This window comes from Haematobia irritans, chromosome 2 (genome assembly GCF_050003625.1).
Source record: "Haematobia irritans isolate KBUSLIRL chromosome 2, ASM5000362v1, whole genome shotgun sequence".
Classification (NCBI taxonomy): domain Eukaryota; kingdom Metazoa; phylum Arthropoda; class Insecta; order Diptera; family Muscidae; genus Haematobia; species Haematobia irritans.
In genome coordinates this window covers 128580929-128603843 of record NC_134398.1, presented here as the reverse complement: position 1 = coordinate 128603843, position 22915 = coordinate 128580929, and positions in this window count along the sequence as shown.

Sequence of the window (22915 nt, the reverse complement as noted above, 5' to 3'; positions counted from 1 at the left end):
ATGTCAAGTCTGGTATTGGGATTGTTAAGTCTGGAGTACCACAAGGCAGTGTACTGGGCCCAGTTCTTTACACTATATACACATCAGATATGCCTGTAAATAATGATGTAACTGTTGCCACCTACGCCGATGATACTGCAATATTGGGATCTAATACTTCTCCATTTAAAGCATCAAAACTTGTTCAAAAGCAGCTCAATTCAACTGGCAAATGGCTAAAAAGGTGGAATATCAAAGTTAATCCTGAAAAATCAACTCACGTTACTTATACCCTGAGAGCAGATGAATTGTATACTTTAAAAATTCATGGAGAGTTAATACCTAAACACACTAGTGTGAAATACTTGGGGCTTCATATAGATAGAAGTCTGACTTGGAAAAAACATATAGAAGCAAAAAGAAATCAATTAAATATCAAAACTAAAAGTATGTTTTGGCTCCTCGGCCCAAAGTCCGAGCTGTCATTGCAAAATAAAGTTCTTCTATATAAAACTATTTTAAAACCCATATGGACTTATGGAATCGAACTTTGGGGTACTGCTGCCAACTCCAACCTAGAAATCTTACAAAGATATCAATCTAAAACACTTCGAACAATATCAAACGCTCCTTGGTACATGAAAAACAGCAACATACACAAAGATCTTGGTGTCCCCTTTCTTAAAGATGTAATAGCCACTAAGAGTACCAATTATCTAAACAGACTTAGCTATCATCCAAATATTTTAGCTATAACTTTATTAGATGACACTTACGAAAAAAGACGCCTCAAACGCACTCATATTCTTGATTTGCCTTTTTTGAATAAATAATATAATATTGTATAGTATATGCTAAAAATGTAAAACGTTATAGAAATGTTAATTGCAATGGTGATTAACTAAATTTTTGTGTTACCTAGTTATTAATAAATTTGCTTATTATTGTATTTTAAATAGATTGCAAATAAAGAGAAAAAGAAAGAAAAAAGAAATAAAATTTTGACAAACTTTTCTATAGAAATAAAATTTTGACAAAATTTTAACAAAAATTTTCTATAGAAATAATATTTTAACAAAATTTTCTATAGAAATAAAATTTTGACAAAATTTTCTATAGAAATAAAATTTTGACCAAATTTTCTATAGAAATAAAATTTTGACAAAATTTTCGACAGAAATAACAATTTAACAAAATTTTCTATAGAAATACAATTTTGGTAGATTATTTTTTCCTCGAGTGGCAACCATGATTATGAACCGATATGGACCAATTTTTGTGTGTTGGAGATCGGCAATATATAACTATAGACCGATATGGACCAATTTTGGTATGGTTGTTAGCGGCCATATACTAACACCACATTCCAAATTTGAAACGGATCGGATGAATTTTGCTCCTCTAAGAGCCTCCGGAGTTCAAATCTGGAGAACGGTTTATATGTGGCTATATATATTTATGGACTGATATGAACCAATTCCTGCATGGTTGTTGGATAACATATACTAACATCACGTACCAAATTTTAACCGAATCAAATGAATTTTGCTCTTCCAAGGGGCTCCGGAGGTCAAATCTGGGGATCGGTTTATATGGGGGCTAAATATAAATATGGAGCGATTTCGACCAATTTTTTCATGGGTGTTTGAGGCCGTATATTAATACCACGTACCAAATTTCAACTGAATCAGATGAATTTTGCTCTTCCAAGGGGCTCCGGAGGTTTATATGGGTGCTATATATAATTATGGATCGATATTTGGATATGGATATTTCTTGCATGGAGACCATATACTAACACCATGTACCAAATTTCAGCCGGATCGGATGAAATTTGCTTCTCTTACAGGCTCCGCAAGCCAAATTTGGGGGTCCGTTTATATGGGGGCTATACGTAAAAGTGGACCGATATGGCCCATTTGCAATACCTTCCGACCTACATCAATAACAACTACTTGCGCCAAGTTTCAAGTCGATAGCTTGTTTCGTTCGGAAGTTAGCGTGATATTGATATTGATTCTTTATTTTTACATATCAGTACAGCAAGTTTAACATTATAGTAAGTACTGTATAAAAAGTTATTACATAAAGAATGTGTCAAATATTAATTAATATAGTGATTTTATACTTAAACTTAAAAATGTACTTATTGTATTGTAATTTCAACAGACGGACGGACGTCTGTTGAAATTTCAACAGACGGACGGACGGACATGCTCATATCAACTCAGAATTTCATCACGACCCAGAATATATATACTTTATGGGGTCTTAGAGCAATATTTCGATGTGTTACAAACGGAATGACAAAGTTAATATACCCCCATCCTACACGCAAAAAAATAATTCTTTCCTCCCAAACGAAATTTTAGACAAACAAAGTTCGTTTCTCATTTGCTTTTCGCTGTAAGGAAGTGTATTTGGAAGAAAAGTATATACTTTTTGTGATAAACGTTTATTCTTTTCCAGGATGTAAAAACAAATTCATAAAGACAAACTCAAAAAAAAAAACATTGTTTTCTTGCTAATTGCATTCTCCCTTACATCTTTCTCACATCCACGAGGTTTTTTAGTTCTTAACACCTTTTCCTGTAATACCAACAATGTAGAAGAAATTATACGATTTTATAAATTTTTAAAATTTTGTTTACCTTTCGCCTGGACGGAGAATCGAACCACGGACCATGCACTTTGTAAGCCAACACACTAACCACTGAGCTATGTACCTGTTATTGTCATCAATAGATAAATATCCATATAAGTTATATTTATATAGCATAGCTTGGGGCGCCCACGACCCGTATAAACAAATTTTATTTAACAGAAACAAACATTTAGTTTGGCACCGTGGAGCAGTGGTTGCTACGTCCGACTTGCATGCCAAGGGTCGTGGGTTCGATCCCTGTTTCGACCAAAGTTTTTTTTTTGTTTTGTTTTGTTTTTTTTTTTTTTTACATATATTCCAGATATGTTCGGAAGATTCCGAAAAAAATAATCAACATTACATTGTAGTATATTAAATTTTGAACTGTAAAATGTGTCTTATTAAAGATCTAAAGTCAGAAAAGAACAGTGTTTGATATAAACGAAATGGACTGTGTTATTATTTCAAAAATATTTTTTTTTATTAAAAAAATAAAAATTTTGTAACAAACGAATTTTTTTGGTGATAAAAGTTTAACATTTTCGAAGCAATTCAAAAAACTCTAACAAAAGAAAAACGTTTTCGGTACACGTTTTCCAAACGTTTTTTTTCTTTGCGTGTATGGTGGACGGTATAAAAAGCACAATTTCAGCAAAAATCGATGTAAACGATAAGATCCTCCTTTGAATAGTGAGTTCATGTGAAATGGTGTTCGTGCCACATGAAATCAAAAGAAATGATAAATGGTCGGTCGACAATATGACAAGATCTCGTTTATCTAATAAAAATGTGGAGGCCTTGATAGTTTTAAGAAGTTACTTAAAGCGATGAAGTACAAAAGAATTAACACAAGTGTACGAAAATATACCATATCAAATCAAAATTCTTAAAGTATTTTACTGAGTAAGATAGCGATATGATTCTGCTTTTAATTCATATTGTTGAGTTGGACTAAGTGTTCGTTAAGAAAAATTGAATTAAACTAAATTGGTTTAATGTACATCAATTTTTTTGGTGCTGTTGCTTGTTATTATTTAAAATATTTAAATAACCCCGAAAATTTCGAGATCCCGCAAAAAATCCTGGGTTTCTATATTTTGAAAACCCCAATCGCGGGCTGCCACTATACCTAACCCAACCTAACCTAGATCATTCATTGTCTTGTTTCGTCGAATAAACAACTTAAACGGTAGCACGATGTTTTTTCCACAAGGTTTCGATACGATCAGTAACTTCCATAAATTTAATTTAATTAAATCAAATTAATGTATAGTACCTTGGCGAATTGGATGGTGGTCGTCTGTTCAAGCCTCGTACTATAATATAAAATTTAATTATTTAGTGGACGACTTGGACATATGTCTGCTTATGACCCTAAATAATATAAAGTACAATAAACTAGGAATCTCATTCTTTTACAACTCTGATTTATATATATATATGCGCCGATTTTAAAAATCCTATTGCCCTCATATATTAACCATTTCTGAGGTATGCATAGGTCGGTCATATAGTCTGTTTGTACACTGTTAGAAAAATATGTTTTTCATATGTTCCGATATAAACAAAATGTGTTTCGGGCACAATCTTAAAACACAATATATTTAAGTGCAAACATGTAATGTTCCTAAAGCAACACTAAATGTTTGGGACATGTATGTTAATATGTTAGACTATATTATGTTTGGGGCATGAATGTTTCATAAAAATCATATGTGTGAATGCACACTTTTATATATTTACAAATTTCAACTAAACATACATATGTTGTGATATTTTATTCAAAGCGACAGAGAGAGTATAGAGAAAGAAATAGAGATGGAAACCGGGAGAGTTGACGAAAGATATCAACATAACACAGCGAAAGAATCAAAAGAGAACAATTTCTGTGAAACCGCTTGTATGTTGTTTCGGCCTTATCATAAGGCCAAAAATTTGATATGCTTAAGTCTAAATATTATTTAATTTGAATAAAGAGAATAGACATTCAGAACCAAGAGAACAGACATTTGAAAAACAAACAGCATATGTTTTCGCCTTGAGAGTAGCATTTTATGTATGTGTAGACATGTGTTTTGTTTATCATTTTGGCATTATGGGCACAATTTTTTTCTTGGTTCGTTAAAAGAAATCAGGGGTCTTCATAAAAATAACGAAAAGGCACTATACTCTTTTTATACCCTCCATCATAGGATGGGGGTATATTAACTTTGTCATTCCGTTTGTAACACATCGAAATATTGCTCTAAGACCCCATAAAGTATATATATTCTGGGTCGTGGTGAAATTCTGAGTCGATCTAAGCATGTCCGTCCGTCCGTCCGTCCGTCCGCCCGTCTGTTGAAATCACGCTAACTTCCGAACGAAACAAGCTATCGACTTGAAACTTGGCACAAGTAGTTGTTATCGATGTAGGTCGGATGGTATTGAAAATGGGCCATATCAGTCCACTTTTACGTATAGCCCCCATATAAAGGGACCCTCAGATTTGGCTTGTGGAGCCTCTAACAGAAGCATATTTCATCCGATCCGGCTGAAATTTGGTATATGGTGTTGGTATATGGTCTCTAACAACCATGCAAAAATTGGTCCACATCGGTCCATAATTATATATAGCCCCCATATAAACCGATCCCCAGATTTGGCTTGCGGAGCCTAAAAGAGAAGCAAATTTCATCCGATCCGGCTGAAATTTGTTACATGATATTGGTATATGGTCTCTAATAACTATGAAAAAATTGGTCCATATCGGTCCTTAATTATATATAGCCCCCATATAAACCGATCCCCAGATTTGGCTTGTGGAGCCTCTAAGAGAAGCATATTTCATCCGATCCGGCTGAAATTTGGTACATGGTGTTGGTATATGGTCTCTAACAATCATGCAAAAATTGGTCCACATCGGTTCATAATTATATATAGCCCCCATATAAACCGATCCCCAGATTTGGCTTGCGGAGCTTCAAAGAGAAGCAAATTTCATCCGATCCGCCTGAAATTTGATACATGATATTGGTATATGGTCTCTAACAACCATGCAAAAATTGGTCCACATCGGTCCATAATTATATATAGCCCCCATATAAACCGATCCCCAGATTTGGCTTGCGAAGTCTCCAAGAGAAGCAAATTTCATCCAATCCGGTTGTAATTTGGAACATGGTGTTAGTATATGATCTTTAACAACCGTGCCAGAATTGGTCCATATCGGTCCATAATTATATATAGCCCCCATATAAAACATTCTCCAGATTTGACCTCCGGAGCCTCTTGGAGGAGCAAAATTCATCCGATCCGATTCAAATTAGGCACGTGGTGTTAGTATATGGTCGCTAACAACCATACCAAAATTGGTCCAATCACACAAAAATTGGTCCATATCGGTTCATAATCATGGTTGCCACTAGAGCCAAAAATAATCTACAAAAATTTTATTTCTATAGAAAATTTTGTCAAAATTTTATTTCTATAGAAAATTTTGTCAAAATTTTATTTCTAGAGAAAATTTTATTAAAATTTTATTCGGTTCATAATAAAATTTTCATCATTGTCAAAATTTTATTTCTATAGAAAATTTTGTTGAAATTTTATTGCTGTAGAAATTTTTTCTTTCTGTAGAAAATTTTGTCAAAATTTTTATTTCTATAGAAAATTTTGTCAAAATTTTTATTTCTATAGAAAATATTGTGAAAATTTTATTTCTATAGAAAATTTTTTTATTATGTCTACTTTGTCAAACTGAATTATATACGTATTGGATCGATCTTTTTTGATTTAATATATACCACGTATGGACTTACATACAATTTAGAAGATGGTGTTAGGAGGTTTTAAGATACCTTGCCATCGGCAAGCGTTACCGCAACTTAAGTAATTCGATTGTGGATGGCAGTGTTTAGATGAAGTTTCTACGCAATCCATGATGGAGGGTACATAAGCTTCGGCCTGGCCGAACTTACGGCCGTATATACTTGTTAGAGTTGGGACAGTAAAATGAAATAAGGAGGAAATAGTGAAAAATTACACATTAAAATGTATAAAAACAAAGTTTAGTTCCTCTTTATTAATAAGTAATCCGAGGAGTTGACGGACACCTTCAAATATAAAAAATGGTCCTCGGTTCGATTCTCCGTGCAGGCGAAAGGTAAAATTTAAAAAAATTATAAAAGTGAATAATTTCTTCAACATTATTTGTATTACAGAAAAAGGTGCCAAGAACTAAAATATTTCGTGGAAGTGAAAATTACGAGTATGTTAGGCAATGAGCACAATCGTCTTTGGGAAAAATTCTTCCAAGCATATGATATTTTTGGCCTCAAAATGCTTCCAAACATATAATATGTTCACATAAAACAAACATATTAATGTTTCGGCAGTATCCAATAATATATGTGCTTCCTGCAAAATATGTTTGGAACATATGTTAAAGAAGCGATTTTTTTAGGGTGTATGTGCAAAATTTATAGTTTGCGTCAATTGCCCATTAATTTCAACTTTTTTTACACCGTCGATTTAAAATCGACTAAAATGTTTGTTTATTAACAAGTACATTGTGTGTCCTAAAAATTAGATTGCAAAAGCTTTCATATTTTTCCCAGTGCTCATTTAACTCATGTCTCAAATTAATATTTCCAGTCCAACTATTCTGATTTCATCCCATCTTCTAGGAAATGTTGCCAAAAAGTTTTTGATAACTATTTTAATTTATTTTACGATATCATAAAGTTTCCATAAACATAGAAATAATTTTATGGCCCTAAAATATACCTTGTTTTATGATATTCAGTTCTTCTGGAAACGACGATTATGTTTGGCAATGCCAATAATATAAAGAATAGGACAGGAGGCCATACAATACTCCACCAAGCCATAACAATAAAAGTTCATTAGGAGAACATTTTTTCGAAGAGGAGGAAAAACAAAATGAAAGAAATTTTCAAAATAGGGAAATTGCATTTTTGCTTCATCGATAGTCTGTATGACCAAAGTCTAAATTCTTTCTCAAAAAATCGAGGACCATTAATCGATGCGTAGCTTTGAAAACAATTGAAAATGGAATTGTTCATGTTAATGAGAGATCAATTAAATTGATTTAGAAGCACGAGACTTTCATTTTTATTGCATAAGTGAGTGTAGCTGAAGTTCTTTATTAATGTAAGAGAAAATTGGGCATGGCAATTTTTGGTTCAACTTAACTACGAGTACACAGAAATATATCAGCTTTTATATGTCTGGGTGTAAAAAAAATATGTACACTGAGAAAAATATTGTCGTGAGGTCAAAGATTTCATGTTTTTAAAATACGAATACAAATTTTGCTTAGCATAGAAGACGCATTTCTCTAAAATAAAGTTATTTTCCTTGACCAAAAGTCGATAAACTTTCCAATGAAGTCGTATTGTCCTTATAATTAAGTGATTTGACTTAAAAATGGGTATCTTAACATGAAAGAAAAAATTTATAAGCTAAGGTCAACTTGACTTTAATAATTCAGAAAAATTCTTTAAATTTAATGAAAATGTCTTTAAATTTGTTGTCTTTTTGCATCTTGACTACAAAGCAAAAAATCGTTCAAATTTAGGACATGTTTTTCAAAACTTTATTTTAAAGAAGTTTTTTACTTCAAACATAGCATAATTTCTACTGGAAGTCGAGTCCTAATTTGGAAAATAAAGTTGCCGTTAACTAGTTTTTAAAGGACTTTGATAGCATATGAAGAAAAAAAGATGAGAAAGCGAAAAATTAAAATTTGCTTCCTAGAAGCAAGTACACAAAACCTAAATTTAAAAGAGAATTTTATATTAACCTTGCCATTCCGTTTGTATCACATTGAAATATTGCTCTAAGACCCCATAAAGTATATATATTCTGGGTCGTGGTGAAATTCTGAGTCGATCTAAGCATATCCGTCCGTCCGTCTGTTGATATTACGCTAACTTCCTAACGAAACAAACTATCGACTTGAAACTTGGCACAAGTAGTTGTTATTGATGTAGGTCGGATGGTATTGCAAATGGGCCATATCGGTCCACTTTTACGTATAGCCCCCATATAGACGGACCCCCAAATTTCGCTTGCGATTGCTCTAAGAGGAGCAAAATTCATCCGATGTGGTTGAAACTTAGTACGTGGTGTTGGTAAGTGGTCTCTAATAACCGTTCAAAAATTGGTCCACATAGGCCCATAATTATAAATAGCCCCCATATAAACCTAGAATTGGTTTTATCGCACAAAATTTCACAATTAGTTGTATGAGAAAATTTCCCAGACTTCTTATAACAATTTACAAATTTGAGATATTTGTGTATTCATGATTATGTGACTACACTCAAAAAACGTGAACTCTCTATTTCACTAAAGCCAATTTAACTTTATTTTAGTTCATGGAATTATTATGTTTATATAAACTTTCCTTTACTCTAATAATTTTTTGCATACATTAGTTAAATTAACTAAAAAACTGGAAAAAAGTATACTTAAGTTAAACATAAAGATTTAATAAATTCGCATTTCTCAAAACATAGTTCTTATTTTTTTAAATTTGTAATTTTTACTAGAAATGCGTTCATCATGAACTTCGTATGTCACTAAAGACATTCTTGCAATTTTTAACTCCAATTTTTTTCTTCAAACTACAAAATTTTCTTAATTTTGTCAAATAAATTTTCTTGAATTTGTCGAAAAATATTTACTTATTTTTGTGATATCGACGTGATGTCAGCGCTTGTAATACTGTTTAGTTAACATTTTCTAAAACTATTAAAAATTCTCTAAAATTCGGATCGATCTCATTTGTTATTATGTCCAAATATAATTACTATTTGTTTGTCTTAAACTTGTAAATAATCTGATTTCTTTTTCTAATTTCAGGTAAGATCGGGCTATATGTTGGTTTCAAGTTGTATTACGAATTCAGAGTAAAAACAGTACAGGTATAACATTAACACTTGACTTCGTTACTAATATGTCTAGGGGTTTTCCGGGAACGGGACCCCGGGAATTCGCTCCCGCACGTAATTCCAGGGATTGTTTTACAATATTTTATATAAAATGGAGGAATAAATACTAGAAAAACATTAGTTTTAGTACCAATGGGCAAAATCTACATTCCTACTTCTCAACTGTCCTTATACCCTGCGCCACACTGTGGAACAGGGTATTATAAGTTAGTACATATGTTTGCAACACCCAGAAGGAGACGAGATAGACACATGGTGTCTTTGGCAAAAATGGTCAGGGTGGGCTTCTGAGTCGATATAGCCATGTCCGTCTGTCCGTGAACACATTTTTGTAATCAAAGTCTAGGTCGCAGTTTTAGTCCAATCGACTTCAAATTTGGCACAAGTATGTGTGTTTGGCTCAGAATAGAACCCTATTGATTTTCGAAGAAATCGGTTCAGTTTTAGATATAGCTCCCATATATATATATTTCGCCCGATATGGACTTATATGGCCCCAGAAGCCAGAGTTTTACCCTAATTTGCTTAAAATTTTTCATAAGAAGAACAATTAGTACTATAGTCAAGTGTGCCAAATTTTATTGAAATCGGTTCAGATTTAGATATAGCTCCCATATATCTTTCGTCCGATATAGACTAATACAGTCCCAGAAGCCAGAGTTTTAACCCAATTTGGTTGAAATTTTGCAATAGGAGTACAATTAGTAGCGTAGTCAAGTGTGCCAAATTTTATTGAAATCGGTTCAGATTTAGATATAGCTCCCATATATATCGTTCGCCCGATTTACACTCATATGACCACAGTGGCCAAACTTTTCTTCCGATTTAATTGAAAGTTTGCACAGGGAGTAGAATTAGCATTGTAGCTATGCGTGCCAAATTTGGTTGAAATCGGTTCAGATTTAGATATATCTTCCATATATAGCTTTTTTTGGTAAAAAAACCGAAAAGACCAAATCATTTTTCTTTAATTTGAGTAGTAGTAGGATAAAATAGGTAAAAGAAGACGAAAGATATGCTCAAAATTGTAAGTGTACCTCCAAAAATTAAAAAAAAAGTTCAAAAATTTGTATCTCGAAAACCAATCGACAGAAAATTTTTTAAAACTCATTTTGGTGTTTAGTAGGTCAAAATCAGTGAGAAAAATTATGCTAGAACCAATTCACAAAACGACTGTTGGCTAGTGTTATTAACCGATTTTGATTAAATTTGGTACAGGGAGGTTTTGGGCACAAGGACGAACCGTATTGAATTTGGAAGAAATCGGATAAAATTTAGATATAGCTCCCATATATATATGTATCGCCCGATTTCGACAAATGGGGTCACGTTGCGCTTTTTTTTTCAAACGGATCGTCGCCAAATTTGGCAAAAGGTAATCCTTTTCATCGCCCTTCAAGTCTGCAAAATTTCATCCAAATCGGTTCAGATTTAGATATAGCTCTTATATATATGTATCGCCCGATTTTCCCAAATTTGGCCACAAAACCTTTATTTATCAATCGATCTTACTCAAATTTGGCTAAATGAAGTCTTCTATAGCACTAACTATATGTGGAAAAATCATCGAAATCGGTTCAGATTTAGATATAGCTCCCATATAAAGGGTGATTCTTTTGAGGTTAGGATTTTCATGCATTAGTATTTGACAGATCACGTGGGATTTCAGACATGGTGTCAAAGAGAAAGATGCTCAGTATGCTTTGACATTTCATCATGAATAGACTTACGATCTGCCACAACGTCGAATTTTCAGTGAATGGGCCCTAGAAAAGTTGGCAGAAAATCCGCTTTTTTATCGACAAATTTTGTTCAGCGATGAGGCTCATTTCTGGTTGAATGGCTACGTAAATAAGCAAAATTGCCGCATTTGGAGTGAAGAGCAACCAGAAGCCGTTCAAGAACTGCCCATGCATCCCGAAAAATGCACTGTTTGGTGTGGTTTGTACGCTGGTGGAATCATTGGACCGTATTTTTTCAAAGATGCTGTTGGACGCAACGTTACGGTGAATGGCGATCGCTATCGTTCGATGCTAACAAACTTTTTGTTGCCAAAAATGGAAGAACTGAACTTGGTTGACATGTGGTTTCAACAAGATGGCGCTACATGCCACACAGCTCGCGATTCTATGGCCATTTTGAGGGAAAACTTCGGAGAACAATTCATCTCAAGAAATGGACCGGTAAGTTGGCCACCAAGATCATGCGATTTGACGCCTTTAGACTATTTTTTGTGGGGCTACGTCAAGTCTAAAGTCTACAGAAATAAGCCAGCAACTATTCCAGCTTTGGAAGACAACATTTCCGAAGAAATTCGGGCTATTCCGGCCGAAATGCTCGAAAAAGTTGCCCAAAATTGGACTTTCCGAATGGACCACCTAAGACGCAGCCGCGGTCAACATTTAAATGAAATTATCTTCAAAAAGTAAATGTCATGGACCAATCTAACGTTTCAAATAAAGAACCGATGAGATTTTGCAAATTTTATGCGTTTTTTTTTTTAAAAAAAGTTATCAAGCTCTTAACAAATCACTCTTTATATGTATAGCCCGATTTTCCCAAATGTGGCCATAGAAGCCTTATTTATTAACCGATCTTACTCAAAGTTGGCTAGATCCAGTCCTCTGTAGTACTAACAATATATGCAAAATTTCATCGAAATCGGTAGGTGCAATATCAACTACAGCCAGTGTTGCTAGAAGTAGGGGAAAATCCCTATATGTAGGTTTTTTTCTAATATTTAGCGTCTCGTGGACGTAGGGCCACATAGTAGGGCCCGATTACAATGGATCAAAATAAAGGTTGATACGGTCAAAATTTGGTCAATATAAACTTGACTTATTTAAAAAACCTGAACACCCCTCATTTTGAAGGTGTGTGTGTGTAGAATGTTGTTCCTACTTTGATTTTGGAATTCACTCTTCAGTTGTCAAAATGCCGTCCAAGCAAGAAGAGCAGCGTATCAAAATTTTGCTCGCGCATCGCGAAAATCCGAGCTACTCGCACGCAAAGCTGGCAAAATCGCTAAAAGTTGCCAAATCAACCGTTACAAATGTAATTGAAGTGTTTGGGGAACGTTTGTCGACAGCCAGGAAGTCTGGATCGGGGGGAAATCGAAAACCGGAAGCCGCTGAGACGACAAAGAGAGTTGAAGGTAGTTTCAAGCGAAACCCTAACCTCTCTCTCCGAGATGCCGCAAATAAGCTGGGTGTATCGTCTACAACCGTGCATCGAGCCAAAAAACGAGCCGGACTATCGACTTACAAGAAGGTAGTGACTCCAAACCGCGATGATAAACAAAACACGACGGCCAAAGCGCGATCCCGGAGGCTGTACACGACGATGCTGACGAAGTTTGACTGCGTGGTAATGGACGACGAAACCTACGTCAAAGCCGACTACAAGCAGCTTCCGGGACAGGAGTTTTATACGGCAAAAGGAAGGGGAAAGGTAGCAGAAATTTTCAAGCACATAAAACTGTCAAAGTTCGCAAAGAAATATCTGGTTTGGCAAGCCATCTGTACCTGTGGCTTGAAAAGCAGCATTTTCATAGCTTCCGGGACTGTCAACAAAGAAATTTACGTGAAAGAGTGTTTGAATAAACGTCTGCTGCCTTTCCTGAAGAAACACGGTTGTTCCGTACTGTTTTGGCCGGATTTGGCATCTTGCCATTACGGTAAAAAGGCCATGGAGTGGTACGCCGCCAACAACGTGCAGGTGGTTCCCAAGGACAAGAACCCAACACGCCAGAGCTCCGCCCAATTGATAAATACTGGGCTATTGTCAAGCGGAACCTAAAGAAGACCAAAAAACTGTTAAGGACGAGCAGCAGTTCAAGGCAAACTGGCTTTCTGCGGCGAAGAAGGTGGACAAGGTGGCTGTACAAAATCTGATGGTAGGTGTCAAGCGTGAGGCCCGGCAATTCGGATTTGGAAAAGCGAAGGCGTAACTGAATATTTTTCCTGAATTTTATACTAATTGAACTTGAAAAACAAATTTAATTTAATTTTTTAAATAAACGATTTCACCGATTTACACGCGTTTTCCCTTGACCAAATTTTGACTGTATCACCCTTTATGGCGAGTAATGCTGTACGAGTAATATGAACATTACTTGAATAGAAACGAATATTGTAGCAATAAACAAAAATATAACAAAAAAATTATAAATAAATTATAAATAATTTGCTTGTAATCTAAATAAGATTACACCCAAATTAATTTCACACTTAAAATAGAAATAAATAGTTTGTTTAAGGGTGTTGGATTCATGAATTACATTATAATATACTAAATTTGAAGTTGTATAATCTTTAATAAATATTTTGGTAATATTTCGTTTTTTTTTGTGCCTACTAATTTACCTACCACAAGTTTTCTTTCTCCTAAATTGTAATCTTAATTTAAATATCGGCATTGAAATCTTGCAACCAGCCCATGCACTATGGGCGGAAATTGAAAATTTGCAAAAATTATTTACAATCAATCTACACCTTCAACAAAAATCGCTTCTGTAACATATACCCCAAACACATTTTTAGGATTGGTCCAAACAAAATATTGTTTGTATTGTTCAAACATATTATGTTTCATCTGAGGGCATAGACTGGTAGAAAAAATTTTAATAAAATTTTCTTTGTATGGATATATTTTTAAGGCGCCAATTGGTTACATCCATTATTTTACTTACAGCATACTCTCTAGCTCTCTCTTTCTAAACATATATATGTTTATGGGATATTTCTAAATAAATATATGTTTGTATCTAAGCATATTATATTTGAAAAACATTTTATGTCCGATTTCGACAAATGAGACCATACTGCGCTTATTTACTACCCGATTGTCTTCAAATTTAACACAAAGTAATTTTTCCGTTTGGTTCCGATTTAAATTCGGTTCCCATATATATGTATCGCCAGATTTTCCCAAATTTGACTACAAAACCCTTACATTTATTTTAGTATGGGCAAGTTACAAACTTTACAACACGTAAAAGTATACTTCCTCACGAACAATAATAAGCAAAATTGTTCATTAGCAATCGTTAACATTTTTTAGTTCTATTCACGCAAAAATACGTATGTACTAAAATTTTCACATATAAACAGCACTTTTGAATCCACAAATTCAAGTTCAAAAACAAAAATATTTTGTAAACTTTCACAGAAAAAAAAAATTCCGTAGTTAAACTAACGCTAAATTTAATTTATTTTATTGGAAAAAATTATTTGCTAGAAGTTAAATTTTATTATTTTTTCTGAAATTTTCCACAACTTAATGAAATTTTAGTTTTTTTAAGTATGCCTCAAAAATTTTATGAAGTAAATGTGGGTATAAAGTTCAATGACCGTACACATAAGTTCAATATGAACTAAAGCAAAATAGGATTTTCGTACGATTCCCAAAAATAGTAAGAATGAACTACTGTATGGTTAAAATGGTCATGATTTGGCTCCAATGATTTTCTTCTTTACTTTTAGTTAAGTTTTTCTTCTATGAGAAGATGCAATTTCGTGAACTGCAGTAAAAAGTACAAAAGGGCATTAAATTTTCCTGGTTTTAACAACGCTTTGTGGAAATCTCAAAATGTAGTTCAATTTTCGTGCGAGGTAGTTCATTCTTCCTATAAAACAGTTTACTTTTTTTCGGTGTTACAACATTTTGAACTACTAAACCTCCTCTTAGAATCTACATTTAAAAGTTCACTTTTATTGCGAAAAAAATTAAGCACGACATTTTTAAATTTTTGTTCGCTTTGATTACACGAAACTTGCATAAATTTTGGTAAACATTGGCAGCCTTTTTCTCTTGAACAGGGTTGTCAAGTTTTAAATTAACTTTCGATTTATACTTTCCAAGATGTAATTTCAATTGGAACATCCAATAATTTTTCATTTTGAAAATTTGACTTTTTGCCGCTGTTTTGCGATTTCCGCCCATAGTGCAATGTACAGAAAGTTCAATATCACCACATATCAACCCTGTCAATTAAGAATTTTCCAATCTTTCTCAATAGAATAGGAAACAACAATTAAATACTTCAAAGACTTTTGGCACAATTAAAAGAGGAAAAAAACGAAATTAAATTTAAATGAAAATTATTGCAAGTATTTTTCTTTTGATGAGCCATCATTTGCAACAACCCCCTCTATTGATGAGACTACCCAACCTAGAACACCTCTAGCTCATGCTATCTCTCTCTCCCCATTTAGCTCTCTTCTATGGCCATTTGTACTGCCTTTCAGCAGCTATTTTTAAAGAATTTTCTGAAATAAATAAAGCATTCAACAACAATTAAAATGATTAATTATACTTGGGCTCCACATCAGCAGATGCTGTTTTGTTGTGTTCCAGCACTAGACCACAATTGAGATACCCGTAGTTGCCTAAAGGCAAATGAAATTTGATATGGAGGCATAAAGAACGTAAGCAACGTAGACGCGAATCGCAAGTCATGGCGTCTGGACGTTTGTTTTTCAATGGGAGTTCTCAATCAAACAAGGAAGGCCATATGGTGGCTGATGAGCCAGAATGCCTTCTGATATTTCCAAATCAAACTAGACAGAGTGATGATAATGATGCTGGAAAACTGGAGCATCAAATGGGGATGATTGAATGTGGCCAAACATTATGTGCCCCTTCCATCATAAGGGATTTTCATGGGGTATTTCCAAAAATGTGTGTTAACATCGCTAATTGCTGAAATAATCTACAGCAATTATAGATGATGACACCCAACAAAGGCGTGGAAAGTTTTCCACATTACTTTAATGTCAATGTCCCGCAAAAGAATTAAGTATTTTACTCAAACGATATGTCTACGCTAAAAAAAAAAAACAAGTAAGGAAAGTCTAAAGTCGGGCGGGGCCGACTATATTATACCCTGCACCACTTTGTAGATCTAAATTTTCGATACCATATCATATCCGTCAAATGTGTTGGGGGCTATATATAAAGGTTTGTCCCAAATACATACATTTAAATATCACTCGATCTGGACAGAATTTGATAGACTTCTACACAATCTATAGACTCAAAATTTAAGATGGCTAATGCACTAGAGTGGAACACAATTTTAGTAAAAAAACAAGTATATACGGCCGTAAGTTCGGCCAGGCCGAAGCTTATGTACCCTCCATCATGGATTGCGTAGAAACTTCTTCTAAACTCTGCCACCCACAATCGAATTACTTAAGTTGCGGTAATGCTTGCCGATGGCAAGGTATCTTATAACCTCCTAACACCATCTTCTAAATTGTATGTAAGTCCATACGTGGTATATATTAAATCAAAAAAGATCGATCCAATACGTATATAATTCAGTTTGACAAAGTAGACATAAAATTTTGACAAAATTTTCTACAGAAATAAAATTTTTACAAAATTTTCTATAGAAATAAAATTTTCACAAAATTTTCTATAGAAATAAAAATTTTCACAAAATTTTCTATAGAAAGAAAATTTTGACAAAAATGTCTACAGAAATAAAATTTTAACAAAATTTTCTATAGAAATAAACTTTTGACAAAATTTTCTATAGAAATAAAATCTTGGTAGATTATTTTTGGCTCGAGTGGCAACCATGATTATGAACCGATATGGACCAATTTTTGTGTGATTGGACCAATTTTGGTATGGTTGTTAGCGACCATATACTAACACCACATTCCTAATTTGAACCGGATCGGATGAATTTTGCTCCTCCAAGAGGCTCCGGAGGTCAAATCTGGAGAACGTTTTATATGGGGGCTATATATAATTATGGACCGATATGGACCAATTTTTGCACGGTTGCTAGATACCATATACCAATACCATGTACCAAATTTCAGCCGGATCGGATGAAATTTGCTTCTCTTAGAGGCTCCGCAACCCAAATCTGGGGATCGGTTTATATGTGCGCTCTATATAATTATGGACCGATGTGGACCAATTTTTGCACGGTTGCTAGAGACCATATACCAATACCATGTACCAAATGTCAGCTGGATCGGATGCAATTTACTTCTCTTTGAGGCTTCGCAAGCCAAATCTGGAGATCGGTTTATATGGGGGCTATATATAATTATGGACCGATGTGGACCAATTTTTGCATGATTGTTAGATACCATATACCAACACCATGTACCAAATTTCAGCCGGATCGGATGAAATATGCTTCTCTTAGAGGCTCCACAAGCCAAATCTGGGGATCGGTTTATATGGGGGCTATATATAATTATGGACCGATATGGACCAATTTTTGCATGGTTGTTAGAGACCATACACCAACACCATGTACCAAATTTCAGCCGGATCGGATGAAATATGCTTCTCTTAGAGGCTCCACAAACCAAATCTGGGGATCGGTTTATATGGGGGCTATATATAATTATGGACCGATGTGGACCAATTTTTGCATGGTTGTTAGAGACCATATACCAACATCATGTACCAAATTTCAGCCGGATCGGATGAAATTTGCTTCTCTTTGAGGCTCCGCAAGCCAAATCTGGGGATCGGTTTATATGGGGGCTATATATAATTATGGACCGATGTCGACCAATTTTTGCATGATTGTTAGAGACCATATACTAACACCATGTACCAAATTTCAGCCGGATCGGATTAAATATGCTTATCTTAGAGGCTCCACAAGCCAAATCTGGGGATCGGTTTATATGGGGGCTATATATAATTATGAACCGATATGGACCAATTTTTGCATGGTTGTTAGAGACCATATATCAACACCATGTACCAAATTTCAGCCGGATCGGATGAAATATGCTTCTGTTAGAGGCTCCACAACCCAAATCTGAGGGTCCCTTTATATGGGGGCTATACGTAAAAGTGGACCGATATGGCCCATTTTCAATACCATCCGACCTACATCGATAACAACTACTTGTGCCAAGTTTCAAGTCGATAGCTTGTTTCGTTCGGAAGTTAGCGTGATTTCAACAGACGGACGGACGGACGGACGGACGGACGGACGGACGGACATGCTTAGATCGACTCAGAATTTCACCACCACCCAGAATATATATACTTTATGGGGTCTCAGAGCAATATTTCGATGTGTTACAAACGGAATGACAAAGTTAATATACCCCCATCCTATGATGGAGGGTATAACAAGTAAGGAAAGTCTAAAGTCGGGCGGGGCCGACTATATTATACCCTGCACCACTTTATAGATCTAAATTTTCGATACCATATCACATCTGTAAAATGTGTTGGGTGCTATATATAAAGGTTTGTCCCAAATACATACATTTAAATATCACTTGATTTGGACAGAATTTGATAGACTTTTACAAAATCTATAGACTCAAAATTTAAGTCGACTAATGGACTAGGGTGGAACACAATGTTAGTAAAAAAATATGGGAAACATTTAAATCTGGAGCAATTTTAATAAAACTTCGCAAAAGTTTATTTATGATTTATCGCTCGATATATATGTATTGGAAGTTTAAGAAAATTAGAGTCATTTTTTCAACTATTCGATTAAGCAGTGGCGATTTAACAAGGAAAATATTGGTATTTTGACCATTTTTGTCGAAATCAGAAAAACATATATATGGGAGCTATATCTAAATCTGAACCGATGTCAACCAAATTTGGCACGCATAGCAACAATGCTAGTTCTACTCCCTGTGTAAAATTTCAACTAAATCGGAGCAAACAATTGGCCTCTGTGGTCGTATGAGTGTAAATCGGGCGAAAGCTATATGGGAGCTATATCTAAATCTGAACCGATTTCAACCAAATTTGGCACGCATAGCAACAATGCTAATTCTACTCCGTGTGCAAAATTTCGACTAAATCGGAGTTAAAAATTGGCATCTGTGGTCATATGAGTGTAAATCGGGCGAAAGCTATATATGGGTGCTATATCTAAATCTGAACCGATTTCATCCAAATTTGGCACGCATAGCAACAATGCTAATCCTACTCCCTGTGCAAAATTTCAACAAAATCGGAGTTAAAAATTTGGCTCTGTGGTCATATGTGTGTAAATCGGCCGAAAGCTATATATGGGAGCTATATCTAAATCCGAACCGATTTCAATAAAATTTGGCATACTTGACTACACTACTAATTGTACTCCTAGTGCAAAATTTCTGGGACCGTATTAGTCCATATCGGGCGAAAGATATATATGGGAGCTATATCTAAATCTGAACCGATTTCAATAAAATTTGGCACACTTGACTCTAGTACTAATTGTTCTTCTTGTGCAAAATTTTAAACAAATTAGGGTAAGACTCTGGCTTCTGGGGCCATATAAGTCCATATCGGGCGAAATATATATATGGGAGCTGTATCTAAATCTGAACCGATTTCTTCCAAAATAAATAGGGATCTATTCTGAGCCAAAACACATACTTGTGCCAAATTTGAAGTCGATTGGACTAAAATTGCAACCTAGACTTTGATTACAAAAATGTGTTCACGGACAGACGGGCAGACGGACATCGTTATATCGACTCAAGAGCCCACCCTGAGCATTTTTGCCAAAGACACCATGTGTCTATCTCGTCTCCTTCTGGGTGTTGCAAACATATGCACTAACTTATAATACCCTGTTCCACAGTGTGGCGCAGGGTATAAATATAAAGATTTTGGCATTGATTCTGAGCTATAGATATGGTTTCTTTGAAATAATCACATTTCTATCTAACCTCTATAAAACTAAAATAAGGATGAAGAGCTTATTTAAGGACTAATACTTCTCTTCTACTAAATGTCAGATTAAAAGAGATACTCCAAAGTAAAGTATTATCAAAATATTCAAAAACATATTTGTTGCTCAGCTTTAAACCCATTGCGTTGACTAAACTACAGGAGTAGCTTAACCAAGAGAGGAAAAGAATGTTTGTCGAATTTATTTGGGCAAAGCCCTATTGACTGCAAGATGGTTGGATGGACGCACGTTTCGGAATTACCACATTCCTCATCAGCATCCTCTACTTGCAGCAAAACTATCAACCAATTATCAGAATAAATTCGGGTAGTTCACTAAACCCAAAGTGAACCACACTTGAACCCTCCGAAAAAGGTTTATGATAGTTGACCTTTGCCTAAATAAATCTTTCTACAAACATTTCTCTTTGCAAATGAACTGTTTTGTGCGAAAATTTAATTAAATTGTACTCCAAATTTTGAGATTCATTCAATTAACGAAAATTTTCCGACATTTTTGGATTTTTAACTACCATTTCCGAACTGCATCTTTCTCGAAGAGCAAAAATGAACTAAAAATAAAAAAAAAATCTTAGGCGCCATAAGCCACCGTGGTGCAATAGTTAGCATGCCCGCTTTGCATACACAAGGTTGTGGGTTCGATTCCTGCTTTGACCGAACACCAAAAAGTTTTTCAGCGGTGGATTATCCCACCTCAGTAATGCTGGTCACATTTCTGAGGGTTCAAAGCTTCTCTAAGTGGTTTCACTGCAATGTGGAACGGCGTTCGGCTCAGCTATAAAAAGCAGGTCCCTTGTCATTGAGCTTAACATGGAATCGGGCAGCACTCAGTGATAAGAGAGAAGCTCACCAATGTGGTATCACAATACCACCTAACCTAACCTAGGCGCCAGATCATTCCCATTTTAACCACGCTGTAGTTCATTCTTATTATTTTTGAGAAGTTTACAAAAAAAATTCTTCTGTTTAATTAAAATTGAACTAATTTGTATGTCAACGAAATTTTACTGCTATTTAGTTCATACAATTTTTGAGACATACTTGGAATAAAGAAAAAAATCGTTGGGCTGGGGAAAATTTTAAAAATAAACTAAAACAAAATAATTTTTTTTTGCAATAAATATTAGTTCATATTGGCATCAATTTTACAATAGAATTTTTTCTGTGTATTACCATAGGATATACCCCTCATCTTAACTTTTTCATTCCATATGTAACACATCGAAATATTGGTCTTACACCGCATAAAGGTCGTGGTGAAATTCTGAGTGGATTTAGCGATGTCTGTCTTTTCAAATCACGCTAAATTCCGAACGAAACAAGCTTTCGACTTGAAACTTGGTATAAGTACACCCAGAGAAGGAATATGATCACCTCAAGCATGTTTCAAGAGCAAAATGTTATTTTTGGGTGGTGACCATGTAACCATGTTATTTCCTCGGAAATCATGTATCTGATTTCGGCAAGCAGGTTATATTTGACGAGAAAATAACATTTTAGTGACAAACATGTTACATGGTCACCACACAAAAATAACATTTTGCTCTTGAAACATGTTTGAGGTGATCATATTCCTTCTCTGCGTGTAGTTGTTATTGATATAGGTCGGATGGTATTGCAAATGGACCTTAAATGAACTAAAAAGGGGAAAAAATTAATCAAAAATGAAGCATAAATATTTACTAAATACGTGTCTTCCACAAAATGGTTCAAAGTTTCTAAAAATTTGTAAATTTTACAAATAATGCCAATGACATTAAAGACATTTTTGAATTTTCAACTTCAACTTCCCCTCATGACTTTTGAAAACAAAAGAAAAATATGTCTAACATGTTTTTTTTTTTTTTGAATTTGTCGAAAAATATTTACTTATTTTTGTGAAATCAGCGTAATACAGTTTAGTTAAAAATTTCTAAAAATAACGTAATTTTTCTAAAATGAGCTAAAAATCATCATAAAAGAAGAGAAGAAGGGGTCAGTGCCTTTTTGAGTGTAGGTATAGCCCCAGATTTGTCTTGTGTGAGCTTCTTGGAATAGAGGATCGGATAAAATTCGATCTGGTTGAAATTTACAACCATGCCAAAATTGGGTTATGTTCGTCCATAATTATATATAATCCCCTTGTCAGATCGGTTTGATTCCCACACATGACCACCGGAACCTCGTGGAGGAGTAAATTTCATCCGATCCATTAGAAATTTGGTACGTGATGTTAGCTTACGCCCTCTAACAACCATGAAAAAATTGGTCCATATCGGTCCATTATTATATATAGCCCCCAAATAAATCGACCCTCAGATTTGTCATGTATGAGTCTTGTTTCATTAGATCTGGTCGCAATTATTAAACTATTTTGATGAAATTTGGTAAAGGGTGGCACAAGCACGAACGCAATTGAATTTGGAATCGGATCAAATTTAGATATATGTAGCTGCCATATAAATCTATTTTCCAAAATTTTGCCTTATTTATTAACCGATCTTACTCAAAGTCGACTTAATTTAATATTCTATAGTACTAACTGTAACTGCAAAGAATCATCCCAACCCGTTTTGATTTTCATATGGCTCCCACGTATATTTATCGCCCGATTGCGCAAAATTTGGCCGCAATAGCCTTATTTATTAACCATCCTTAA